Source organism: Sparus aurata, chromosome 16, assembly GCF_900880675.1.
Source record: "Sparus aurata chromosome 16, fSpaAur1.1, whole genome shotgun sequence".
NCBI classification, from domain to species: Eukaryota; Metazoa; Chordata; class Actinopteri; order Spariformes; family Sparidae; genus Sparus; species Sparus aurata.
Genome location: NC_044202.1, coordinates 23,681,541 through 23,695,904, shown reverse-complemented (window position 1 = coordinate 23,695,904; position 14,364 = coordinate 23,681,541). Strand labels below are relative to the sequence as shown.

Genomic DNA, 14,364 nt, shown 5'->3' with positions numbered 1-14,364 from the left:
CACACACACACACACACACCGACACACACTGTGCATCCGTGCGTGTAAGTGTGTGTAGTCTGGCCAGTTTCACGGGGCTGCAGATCAAAGGCTCTGTGGCGGACCGTCTCCCTCTTTCTTCTCCAACTATTTTAAGGTTTTTTCAATGTTTGCAAAAATTATTTCAAATTCAAATCCAGCTGTGTCTGAGTTGCTGCAAACCAGCAATATTATATTATCTCGTAATGAGTAAATAACAGTCGTGTTCAGGATGGTCAGATCATTGTTGTCACAGATACAATGAGGGTGTTTTGATACTTGAGCCAATTGGAGAGCTTATTCCTGACCCAAAGTTGTTTGCCCAGAGAATATGTTTCACTAAATAACCAAATATAGCATGTATATATATATATATATATATATATATATATATATATATATATATATATATATATATTATAAAACAATGCTTATGAACTGTGTGCTGTGGGTTTAAGACAACAGCATCTACGTTATTTACCTCTGACAGTCCATTTACCATTCCATTTACAGTCACAGTGCGAGGAAGCGGGCGTATGTGGGCACTGCAGCAGTGTGGCTGTCGAAAATGCAGCAGAGACCGGTGAATACTGCGGGAACTGTTTCCAATATCCAGAATGGATGTGTAACGATATTTTCGACAATACTATGGTATGGTGTGAGTGCAGTTAATCCATATTTCTAAAAACATAGTGTGTGGAAACCAATCTCCTGTCATGACCTGAATGACTGTGTCCAGAATCATTTGGTGCTGAACAGTAAAAGCCTCCCTTCTCTCTTTCTTTTTTCCTTAACCAGAAAATGTGCCTCTTATTATATAACATAATCTCTCCCTATCTGCATGCAAACATCTGTAGACTGCCTTAAAAAATGTTGTACATACATATGTGCTTAACGCTGTCAGTCAGCTCCGTCTTCTTCTTGTCTCTGCCTTACGTTGTGCATAAAACCATCTGCTTGGCCCGGCTTGTGAAAATGTATTCAGCCCGACATATCACCCAAATGCAGCTCAATGGACTTAACAGTCTGGAACAAATAACAGTATTATTCTGAGTGGATTACATTTACGCATGCCTGGACCACCTGTTTCATGAAATCCAAATGGCATAAATCCCAAAATGAAATAAATAAGTTTAAATGAAATAAATAAATAAAACGTTATTTCACCGCAGGGGATTAAGCCTGTGTTGACTTAGCGAGTGAACCGGCGGAAAATACTAAACAGCTGTCAGATTGGCTGCCTGGCGTAGTGTTTCAAAGAAGGGGATGTTCCTGTCAGGATAACCTCTTCAGGGCCTGAGTTACCGGTGAGTTCCCAGACTACCTGGTGGAAGAAGTGAGTTTCACAGTTTAATTCTTTGAAACACTGAGTAAATCATTTCCTAATGCAGATGCCTGTGACTCTACGATGAATCTACCCTGCTTCACACTTAAAGACTGGAAGGTGAAATATGTATTTCGTGAGGTTAAGTGTTTGACTGATTAATAGACTCATGCAGTTAGTAGAAACTCCAGAATAAGTCTGTCACAGCTGGTAACTAAAGGACTGTCCCTTTTTCCAAAAGTGAATAAAAGGCAGTAGACATCAGCAGTGTCACCCCGGGGCCAGTCAGAGTGCTTTTACATTTACATTTAGGTCATTCAGCAGACACTTTTGTCCAAAGCGACTTACAATAAGTACATTTGTCACAAGAGAGAAACTACAACATATCACCATCGATGGAGTACAAAGACATACAGAAACAATTGTCAAGCCCTCATCTGAGGATCGTAACTGCTATTTATCCAAGATACTTCAAGTGCATAAGTGCTACCGATATGACCATACAAGTGCATACATTTCTTTTTTTGTGTGGGGGGGTGTTAGGAGGGAGTAATGCTATGCAGCGTCGAGGTGAAGTCTGAACAGATGAGTCTTGAGTCTTTTGAGGAAGATGGAGAGTGTTTCTGCTGACCTGACATCGGTCGGGAGTTCGTTCCACCGCTTGGGTGCCAAAACAGAGAAGAGTCGCGACTTCGCTGAGCAGGCTTTGTTTGCTCTCAGTGATGGCGGTGCCAGTCGGCCAGCTGATGTAGATGAGCAAAGTGCTCTCGCTGGGGCGTGTGGTCAGACCAGTGTTTGGAGGTAGACGGGTGCAGTTCCGCTGACGCCTTGATGGCCAGCACCATTATCTTGAATCGGATGCGAGCCACAACAGGAAGACAGTGGAGGTCACGGAGGAGGGGGGTCACATTGCGCAGGTTTTGACACTCAGCAGCCATCTTGGGACCACTGCTGTTTTAGATAAACGAGAAGTGCTATTAAAAAACATGGCTGAAACAATACTTCTTCTTCTTCGTTTTCTTCTTCGTATAATTATTATTCTTATTATTATCATATTCATTAAAATGTTCAAATAAATGAACTAATTGTTCTTACAGTCTGCACCGATATGTATGTCTTGTGTGAACTAGGCTGGACGCGAGGTAGCTAATAAGACAGAGGCCCGGGGATATGGAGCCTCTTGTAATTCTGCTGAGTGGGAGGTTATTGTTCCAAACAGTGAATATGTATCCGCGAATGAGTTTTCTAAACCAGACGTCTCAGCACTTGGCCCAGAAATTGCTGAGTCACCAGTATTGATCAGTAATCCGCCACCTTCTCACACATTACTGTGGTCAATCTGTGAATCTTTACATGGAATGTGCATCTCTGTCAGCCAGAAGATTAACACAGCACATGTAGCATACCAAACAACACACCTACATTTGTATTATATGCATATAATGGCTCCCACAGGTGATGTTGACCTCCAACATAACACGATTTATCTTTTTTTTTTCTTTTTAAAACCAATTAGCCAGTAGCTAATAAATGAATAAACACAACATTCATCTGCAGTAAGTCCAGGGAAATCATGTAAATCTTTGACATTGAACGTGAATGAGCTGCACACCACTGAACCTTTCCATTGTAGTAAAATGTTCAGTATGCAGTATACATGTAACAATGACCTGGAAGATGATGCAGATGATCTGGATAGCTGTCTAATAGTGATTTACCAGTTACTTAGCAACAGCTATGGATTATGATTATAACATGCTGCCACCAAATATTAAAAGGCTGAACTCTGCTCTGATCCGCAGTAATCACAATCCTTGACCCGGTTTATAATGAGGAAGGAGCCGGTACAACCCAGACCTTCTTGTGCACAGCAAAGTATTATTGAGGGGATACTGAACCCATTCAAAGTGATGAGCCGGTCTGTGCTGGGTGTCTTAATTGCTTTGGTGCAAAATACAGACAGTCCAGCACTTTAATAAATCGTGTTTCAGCAAGAAGGTGCTTCTAAGTCCAAAGAGAAACGCTATACTTTATGTATATGTGTCTGGGAATATGAGGAGTGTTGTACTGGTGAAAGAAGAAGCAAGTCATCTTGGAAATGCACAAAATGGCTCATAAACATTGTCATCTACTACATAAGGCACACTTAATGGAAACAAGAAGAAAAAAAAAACAAGCTGCATGAACGCAGTCAGTTCAAGCACAGTTAAAAACATCCACGTACGTTTCAGAGGGTTTCGACTTTAAAAGCTGCTCTTCAAATTTCATATTCCTGGCTTACACCCAAGAGGTGTAGCAGCGTTTTGTTGTGTGCAGTGGCTTTTCAAAAGGACACTATGAAACCTGGCTCCAAAAACCAGCAAGGTGGCCTTTTGCAATGTGTCTTTTTGGTGCCTCTGTTGGTGTGAAAAGAGCTTAAGTGGTGCTAAGTCGCCAGCAAAGGGATTTTAAAGAAAAGCCCGCTTGCACTGACTTCAACTTCGGAGTGTGTGTTGTTGCTGAATGGACATCTCTGTAGGAGTGATGCTCAAGTTTTAAAGAGTTCAGGACTCACTTTCTCTCTCCTGCAGCTTCAGCCTCTGTGTACTTTTATGAAGACATCTGTGTGAGGTGACATGTTTTGTAACACAGGGAAGACTTGTGGGAAGACTGTCTTTTATAAGAGTGCAGGGTCCGTCAGTTAGTGATGTAGAATACCTACTTAAAGAGAGCTGAGCAGGTGTGGCCACGGGGGCTTTGAATATCCAGTTAGCAGATAACCTGGCTTACCGCTGTGTTTCTCATCTCCAATATAATGTAGGATTAGGAGCTTAAGGGGGCACTGGGGGAGAGATTATTTGTCATGGACCGGATCAAACCTCTGCTCAGTATACATGATCACATATATGCAACCTGCTATACAAAGCCTAGAGGCAGTCACCAGCATACATTTTTGGTCAAAACTAAATCGGCCTTTGACAGCTGTTCTACTATGTATTATTGTGTTATTATTCAATAGAAATGTTCATTTATGTGAAAACATCATGTATGCCGTAACTCAATTAAGCAAACTAACCCAGACAAACTGCACTTGTGCTGTGTAGTAACTGAATTAAGGCTACATATTGCCACTCAGACTGCAGTTACTGCACTGCAGCTTGGTAATCCATCGACTCTTGAGCCTTTACATTTAGTGCACTTTAGAGACAGAACAATTTGGTTTTTAAGGCAGTGGCTACACCGAGTCATGGTAAAAATGAACAAATATGGCCTTCCTGAAGAACTAGCCGAGCTCAGCCACATGGGTGGATCTAGGGACGGGTTCACCATGGCATGGTCCCCGGCGTCATTCCTTAAAGTGCCCCTCTTGTGCAGTAGTACTGATGGTGACAAAAGACCAAGTCAAGGTTTGCTAGGTCAAACACAAGACTTCCCCAATGAGACTTGTGTTTGAGTGTGGTGTGTGACCAAGTGTGTCAGTTAATTTGTTTTTAAGTTAATTAAGTAAGGTCCCCTTATGTAATGATGTAATGTAAGTTACGTACGAGTTATGAGTGGTTGTTTTAACCTGAAGCACAATCTTATCTTCAGCTTACCAAGTCGTTTTTATGACAACCCCAACCAAACCACGGCCATTCCCAGACATTTATGACACTCCAAAAATCACACTATGTGGAATGTTTGTCAGCAAGCTTTATTATGGAAGTTCAGCCGGAGGTTGCATATGTATTATTGACATGCCAAACTGACACTAGAGAGATTTGATAGAGCATTATACTTGAGAGCACCTAATTTTGAAGGAATAAATAAAAAGTGAATACACATTGTATTGAATATAAAAAATTCTGTTTGGATTCAGTGGTTATTTACATGCATAAAATGTCACCGAAATGCAGGAAAGAAGTGTCAATAAGTGTCTGGTTAACATTACTCTTTAATGTATACTTAGAGTTTCAGTGTGTTAGAGCAAAGCCTTTCCATTCTCAATTTCACTATTCCCGTAGTAACTGTAGTAACACAAACACACACACACACACACACACACACACACACACACACAGTGTTAGTCACAGCAGTGGTAGTTGGTAAAGCTCTGTTCCTTCAATGCACTGTTGGTTTGTGTTGAAAAAATGCATTGATGTAATGGCGGTTGCATGGTGACCCCAGTGGGTGAATGTGTCGACTGCAGTGCGGTGTGGCGTCATTAACATTTTCAGGAAAATAATGAGCCCCCCTTTTGTTGCGGTTTCTTTTAGGAATGTGAGTAATCATATGACACAATACTGTGACACACAAGATAATTTCATCTGTTTCCAAGTCAGAAAAAAAAAACAAAAAAACTGCTGGTACCTGTCTCCTAAACCAACAGTACACACTTGAAGTCTGACAATATGTAAATCAGCACTTTGCCAGTTTGCTGTTGTCTACACTGAATTTCTGCTATGCATGTTTGTTCAATGGGCCTGTGGTCTATTTGCACTGAATCCAGTCACACAGCTGGCAAAAAGTCGTAGCTTCACAATAGCAAACAATACAAATGACATAAACTTATTCAAGTAACACATGCTCACACACAGTTGAGTTGTGTAACTCAACTGTGTAGTACACCACCAGCTCTGTGGTGTGTCAGAGTGACTGGATGAGTTAATGTGAATAAATGCTCTTTTCCTTCAATGCACTGTTGGTTTGTGTTGAAAAAATGCATTGATGTAATGGCAGTTCCATGGTGACCCCAGTGGGTGAATGTGTCGACTGCAGTGCGGTGTGGCGTCATTAACATTTTCAGGAAAATAATGAGCCCCCCTTTTGTTGCGGTTTCTTTTAGGAATGTGAGTAATCATATGACACAATACTGTGATACACAAGATAATTTCAGCTGTTTCCAAGTCAGAAAAAAAAAAACTGCTGGTATCTGTCTCCTAAACCAACAGTACACACTTGAAGTCTGACAATATGTAAATCAGCACTTTGCCAGTTTGCTGTTGTCTACACTGAATTTCTGCTGTGCATGTTTGTTCAATGGGCCTGTGGTCTATTTGCACTGAATCCAGTCGCACAGCTGGCAAAAAGTCGTAGCTTCACAATAGCAAACAATACAAATGACATAAACTTATTCAAGTAACACACGCTCACACACAGTTGAGTTGTGTAACTCAACTGTGTAGTACACCACCAGCTCTGTGGTGTGTCAGAGTGACTGGATGAGCTAATGTGAATAAATGTTGTGGGAGCAGCCATACTGTGCTACATTATTACTGAGTGGGCTGGACTCTAACATACCGCAGCACTAATTAGACCCACTCATCTCACTGCATACACTTATCCATCTGCATTTTTGTTTTCCGCCTTTGATCTGCATAGATAAAATGGTGCATTTGTAAGATAAGCTGAGTCAGTATGATCTCTGTTGTCAGCAGTGTCAGAGGATGCAGGTGTGAATCGGAGAGAGATAAAACAAAAAATCTAGTCAGGAAGATGAATAAATGTAAACAATACAATTAGCATATTTATGGTGATAGTAAAATGATGGTTTCCAGGCAGAAAGTAGTGAAACTGCAAAATGCCTTAAGACGACAAAAAACACTTCATTCAAATGATCCCGAATCTGCCCTGTAAGCTTCAAACGTTGTTAAGATTAGTGGGATGGAAATCTTTTATACGCAGGAAAAACAGTGTGGTCATTATCCTAACCATTCATGCAGTGGGCGTTTGAAAAGTTTCCATAAAAAATAACTTGATATAGAATCTTTCTTTGATGTAAGGCACTTTGTTTTTGCCTTTGTGTTGGAAATGTGCCATATATGAATAAACATGCCCTTCTACAAAACAAATCATGCAGTCACCCATCTGACAAAACCAAAAGGTTTTTGATTAACCAGCACTCCTGAACCTCACGCATGACACTGTGATGATTGTGACTGTGAGTGTGTTTTCTGCATGTTCATGTAGGACAGGCCCCACAATCATTGTATGCTCAGCCATTCATTCACACACTGATGGAGCAATTTGGGGTTCGGTATCTTGCCCAAGGATATCTTCGATGTGCACTTGGGGGTTTTGGGATCACAGTCACACTTTGCCTCAAGGGGCTTTACAATCTGCACTGCATACAGCAACTTCTTTCCTAGACCTTTGATTCGATTTAGGATCAAGACGGGAAATACAGGATGAATAACAGTGAAGGGAGCCCTCTGCCAGAACAGACAGACGTGCAATAGATAATATGTGGATTCCCAGCAGAAAATCAAAAAATGTACGATTACTGTCACAAAATGTAGATTGTTAACCATTGATAAGTGATAAGGATCGATCCAGGAGGAAAAACTGAGCAGCTTCAAGTGTCGCCCACTGAGCAGGATCTGAGCCACACCGCCACAGAGACCTGGAAAGAGCCGTACACAAACACTGCCAGGGCCAACACCATTCACACAGAGATAGGAAACAAACAAACAAACACACACACACAACTGTTTCTGTTCCTATTTGAGATTTCCTAGATGTCTTAATTAGTGTTTGATTTGTTAGCTTGCAGTAGCAATTGGTAACTGTTCCGAAACTCTGCTCAACAAACATAATATTTCCAATGAAAACACGCATTACAATGTTCGTCCTGTGTCTCTTTTTTTTTTTTTTTTTTTCCTTTTAACTGGACCCAAACAAATATCAAAAGGGAATGGCTTGTATTCAAAGAACATTTCTTTTTTTTTGTTTTGTTCATACGCCTTAAAGTGCAGCATCTTGTTTATGCATCTGTTCCATTGGCGCGATAAATTTCACAGCAGCACAGATCAGAAGTTCTGCCTGCCGCCTTTATATTTGTCTCATCTAGGAACACTGGTTACCCTTGGTATTTACTCTGCCGCACTATTTATTCTTGCCTTTGCTCGGCTGAAGGGAAAACAAACAGACAGTGCAGCTGCTCCGAAGCTTCTCGCAGGCTCATCATTTTTTAAAGATTTTTTTACAAATTTGACTATTACTGATACACAGCCAGTACACTATATGCCCAAAAGTAGTTGGTAGGGTCGGCTGATGTCAAGTGAATTGATTGACATGTTCAGTAATGAAACAATGAAACACCATAAATGCCACGACCAAAAATCCCTTCAATTAAATTATACCCAATCACCTTTGGTACCTTGCAGTTGCAGGATTCTATCCCTATTTGTAATTGTAGAGTGGATGAAAAAAGAAGACCCTGTGTGAAAACACATTTGAACCCTTTATCGACAAACCAACACACGAACAGCCTCAGGTGGAAACACACAGTGACCTCCTTGGTGGCTATAACAAAGCAGCACGTGCGGTAACACAAGCGCAAATTACACAAATATTCCACCGACTTCACATCATACGACATAGCACGCCGCCAGTGAAAAGAACACCATCAGCTAATGCACTATCCCTGCAGCCTCAAGCTGCATTATTTAAGATTCCCTAATTGAGGTGGGCACGGATGAGTTTTTAAAACTGTTGAGTTTACACTGGAGGGATCTGAATTGTCTGCTCACGCACATCATGGGGAATAAGGGATGGGCTTTTAGCGGGCATGGGTAAAAAAAAAATCAGTTGATGTGGTGCTAATAAGATACAAAGAAGTCTGTGCAGGTCAACAGAAGTTTTTGACAGTGTGAAGAGAACTATTAATGGGACATTGCGTCAGTAATGGACCAGGCAGAGATGCACGTTTGGTTAAAATCCATCTGCCTTTATGTTGATTATGCCTCCTTGAACTGTGAGTGCGTTGGGTTTTCACAAGAAGATTTCCACCATGGAGACCTGGGAGGAGCAGAGACTGCACAAACACCAGAGGCAAAGCTCAAACACACAGTTCACACTGAGAAACAACGGTATGGACAGTGGGCCATCATGGCTTTTGGGCTTGCTTTGGCAGGAAAACATAATCTGAGTGTGAGAAAAACTTAATTTGAATATAATAATACAGATCATTTATCTAACAAGGCATTTGGAGGAAAAAAAAAAAAAACAGAGACCAACCTGCCAGGATACTGACAATAGGACTATATTACTGGGGGAGCTGCACCCAATACTCTTCTGTAACTGTCTTCAAAATGAGACGTTGACAGGATTTCCCCACATGGGATGTGGGCCAAGAGAGCTTTTTGGTTTGTTTTTGCAGAAGTTCAGGGGTTGAGAATGAGAAAATGTCCTTCAAAAATTATTTGAAATACGACTTTTCACAAGGATTGAAGGATGCCTGCCAGAAGGATGCTGACAGCAGGGCCGAGGCGTGACGTAAGAGAAAAAGCAGCTGCTTGAAAGTTCAGTGAAAAGATGAGTTTTAAAGGCTTTAAAGGGTTTTAAAACGATGGGAAACTTGGATCATTTACATAACACCAATAAGACCATTGTTTGTTGAATGTGATTTATGGTCTCTCCATTTATTTATTTGTTATTTTTATTTTATTCTTATTCTCCTCCATGTTATACACACTTTAGCTGTGGACCATGATGGCTTTTGGGCTTTTTTTCTTTTTTTTTCTGGAATTTAAAGGTTTTGCATGACAAAATTACATTTATAAAATAGTTCTTTCGGCTATGTGCCCTCCACAGGTAGTGATTGCACAATGAGCCGCACTGCTGGTTAATTTCATTGTAAATAGTGTAAATAGCTACCTCCTTAATGCAGGTAATTAAGTCATAGTGGGTTAGTTAACTTCTCCTATGAAGGTGCTATAATTCCGCAGGTGCCTTGGTAGTGTTGAGGGCTGCCCATGCATTGATGGAATTGGAGTCATTTCCAGTATCTACTATTTTCAGAAACCAGATTGTACTATTGACACCAAAAATCTACCCACATTAGGTGGGTGAGATTTTGGATCACAGTGTTCTGATGCTTGAGGTCGATGATTATCAGCCGTTGCTGACATTACTTTTCGTCCCAATCCTATTAACCAGTTCTTTACAGGTTCCTTCTTAGTCTTCTGATGGATGCTTTCAGATGGAGCTCTGTATTAGAACTGCCCATCTTTCTGAAGTGCACCTAATTCCACCCTTTGTAATATTTTAGATTTGCACAAAAACTACTTGACATTGCCCCTGTTTTCTATTTATAGGCTCAGGTGGCACAGCCGAAAAATTCTATACAGTCCTGGACAGAACAGAAAGCTTAAGCTTTATGTGCAGTGCAGCGCTGCACACAGGCAGACAAACATGCACACATATAGAGACACTGTTCTCCTCCCGCTCACTAACCGATTTCAATAATTCAGAAGAGTGACTTCACTCACAGGAACATGGTGTTTGCTTTGTTTGGCCGTTCTGAGCAGCTATACACTCCCAACAAGCTCCAGAGATGTATGCAAGATTATGCACGTGGATGCATGTTCAATGTTCCAAGGGTAAACTTCTCATAGTACTATCATAATTCTATAGCACCAAAGTATTATCAGTGTAAAGTGTAAGGACTCAAAGCTGGTCATGACAAAGTGCTTCTGCAAACACACACACACACACACACACACACACACACACACACACACACATGTTTACCCCGTTACCTAAAGCGAATTGTGCCTCGCATGGGTGCAGTGCATCATCTCGTGCTAGCTTTGTTTAGGAGAACAATAGCTGCAGGTATAAAAGCATTTTGGTATCGTGGCACCGGCAGGATGAGTCCTGATGTGCATGCTGCAGCTGTGAGCAGTAGAGAACTGATAGAGACTTATATAAGCATGCCAGCCCATATGACATTTGGAGTGGGTTGGTAGGCCTGGCTATGTTATATGGACTGGTATGTCAGTTTCAAAATCCCTGTATATTGCAGTGTTAAGACATAGAGCCTAATTTTGCCATAGGCTGTGTGCATGTTTGAGGGGATCCTGATTCTCTACTTGAGGTTTTGCAGTATGCAGTATGTCTGCTTGCACTAGTCCTCCCTGCTGTACTTGTAACTGGCCCCTTTATGTCACTCACAAAACATTATTGTTCGTATGGACGAACGGTAAATAATATACATCGTTTGAGCAGTGTGTTCAAACCAAAAACTTGCAACAAAGGCCATTTCAGTCAGGTTGTACCCACACTCTCTATTGCTCCTCTGAATGTACTGTAGAATATGTATGGTGTCTTATTCTAAAGGCAACTCAAGCTCAAAGGTTTATTTACCATACCAACATATGGTGCCAACGCGCACCTCGTGTCACACCATCAAACATTTACAACCCTGTGAATCTCCTGATGTTGTGCTAATTGGTACGACATAATACATGTTTGACAGTGCGAAACATGGACGTATGATGTCTGTGGGATCTCTCTGCACTGTCCATGCTGTGAATTCTACAATAAAGAATAAACAAACCACAATCCAGCAGACTTCCTGCGGCTGTGCTGCCTAGTTAGAGCCATTCCCAGTTTGAACTTACATAAGATGTTGAATAATAATGAATAATGACTCTCCTGTGCGGTCAGGATTGCCATTCATTTTTTTTTTTTTAATGTGGCGATTCATCAAAGCTTTCATCGGGAAAGGAACACATGTTGAATAAATTCACCATGGGATCTCACCCCAGGTGCCGAGGCTCAGTAACGGATCCATGCGATCATGTGAAGTCCATAACATAACTGACTCCATGTAGAGTCACCCTGGGGACACGGGCTCATTAGACTCCACCAGTTGAGTTTCCCCATTGGGAAACTACTAGAAACTAACCACGGACCCACAGTTTATGCAACGCTGTTGTCCAGTGCAACTTTAATCCTTTGTGCTTTTCTGGGTGTGTTGATGGTGACTGACAGAAGACTTTTGACTAATATTTATTCATTTTATTTTTTTTTAATGGAGGCAGAACCTGCACAAAAATCTATTTCGAGTGCAGACAGGTGAGATAGATGACTTCAGATGACTTTTATTTGTCTGTTTGTGTCTGTAAATAGCTGCCACAACAAAGTACAGTGCGGAGTTACACAATAGCCTTGGACTAGTTTCTGCTGCGCGGGCAAATTTGCGGAACACTTTCCACTTTGTAGTTTCACTTTTCGGGGTCGTACGCAGGGTGGAACATCATTTAAAATTTTGAAGGCGTTCATTAATAAACAAATATTTGGAGAAGGAAACAGACGATGATTAATTCATCGAATTAATCATTCAGCAATTTGTCCTATTTGGCTGCAAAGAAAAAAACAAAGTAGAGTAACTGCGTGGATGTAAAGCTCTGGCGTGCTGCTCAGGGCGTGGCACTGCATATTAACACCAGTCAATCACGTTTGCTGCTCCGGCAGATTTGCTGACAAAGAGGCTCTATTCTACCACCGTGTCATTTTAGTCCGGGCTTTCCCAAGGTCATGTCGGAATTAATGAATAACAAAGCCAATCCATCATTACGTTCATGTAATCTATCTAACCACAGTTTCCATCCATCTAAAGTCGAATGTTGTCCAATAAGTCTGATGCTTTTTTTGATAACTTTCTACAGATGTACATTAGCGTGAGTTGAGATTACAGTCATGAACAAATAGACAGTGTTCAGACAGTCAGCTGTGATAGTGATCCTGTGCACAGATCTAGAAAGGTGGATATTCTGCATGTGACGAAACGAGTGCATGTGTTTGTGCTGCTCTAGGCAGATTTCATTAACGGCTGACTGTGATAACTCTTTGTGTGTGTATGTGTTTGTGTGTGTGTGTGTGTGTGTGTGTGTGTGTGTGTGTGTTTGCATGTGTGCATGTGAGATCCTGCTGATACCAGGCACCGCCACACTATTGATGTGAGAGCAGTCTCTAACTCTTCTGTGCATCTATCTTTATCTCCTTCCGTCTTCCTCTTTTTCGCTTTCAAATCCGTCCCCCCGTTCACTCGCTCTCTTCCTCCCTTCGCCCCCTCCTGCTTCTTTTTCTCCTCCTCCCTCTCCCACCGTGTCCATCTCCGTGCCCCCTCTTAATTTTCTCCTTCACCCTCTCCTCCACCTTACTCTTTGCCCTCGTTCTTTTCCTCCTCCCTTCATCCCTCCCTCCCTCCGCCCTGCTGGCTCAGCTGCTACAGAAGCAGCCTTTGTTTCAGCGGCGTCCTCCATCCTTTGAAGGAGGATAGCTGAAAAAAGCGAGAGGCAGGGAAGGGATAGAGGGAAGATGTGAAGCATGGATAGGATCGGAGAAAAATCCAAATGGGAAAATGGGATAAAGAGAGGAAAAGGCTGGGGAGGATAAATAGAAACAGAGGGGAAGAAAAAAGTGGAGAAGGATGAAGGAAGGAAGGAAGAAAGGCGGATATCTTTGGATCAATGGCCAGGGTTGTTCAAGTCATTGATATCCAGTAGCAACAACATGTGAGGGCAGATTTCCTGTGTGGGAGGGGGTCGGTCTATAGGACATGTGCACTCAACTTCGCACACTTGCACTTGGCTCAATGGTTCACAGTCGCAGCGCCTCTGTTCTCAGTTAAGAGCCAATCAAGCAGTTTATTGATAATTAAGCAGATTTCAGACACAGTCGATGCCGCAGAACACTGTACACCTTAATGTGCTGCCACGTAGTCCCTATAAATACACTGTTCATGTGTGTCGTCAACATGATTGCTCTTTGTTGATTTTTTTTTTTTTTTTTGTCAAATAGCAACTAATTCATTCATTCTTGTTTGTCCTCTGTCCACAGTGAGTGAAAACAGAAAGAAGATTTTGGACCTCTACCCTCATCCATGATGTTATAGCCGTGGTAACATGTGATTCCTGAAGCAGTCTTATTCACTTTTACATCCCTAAAGGTAAGGGACTTTTTTTTTGGTTTTTTTTTTGGTTTCTTTTTTGTCAATTTCAATGAATTTGCTCAAACAGAGAAATACACTTATTTGCTTTTTTTGTTTTTTAAGATTAAGACATTAAGACTAGAAGCAGTGTGAAAACAGTTAGCACGGCTTTGTTCAAAGGTAACAACATAGACCCCCGCAGCACCAGCCCAGAACAGCAACAGAAGCATGCAGAGCAACACAAACACAAATAACTAAAGGCGGCTGGTAAATCCAGGTGAAAACAAGTCGCACAAAGAAAACCCAGACAGGGGTAATCCAAGAAAAACAAAGAAAAGCAGCC

At 41.5% G+C, this 14,364-nt stretch overlaps 1 protein-coding gene across 2 annotated transcripts in view; it reads left to right on the top strand.

Annotated features, from left to right (window-relative positions):
* The window catches only part of LOC115566356 (leucine-rich repeat and fibronectin type-III domain-containing protein 5), a 118,493-nt gene that overhangs the window by 45,564 nt on the left and 58,565 nt on the right, over positions 1–14,364 (top strand). For both annotated transcript variants that reach the window (XM_030392198.1, XM_030392199.1), the window contains one exon: positions 13,931–14,039. The gene's annotated coding sequence lies outside the window, so the exon portion shown is untranslated. The remainder of the gene's footprint in view (positions 1–13,930; positions 14,040–14,364) is intronic.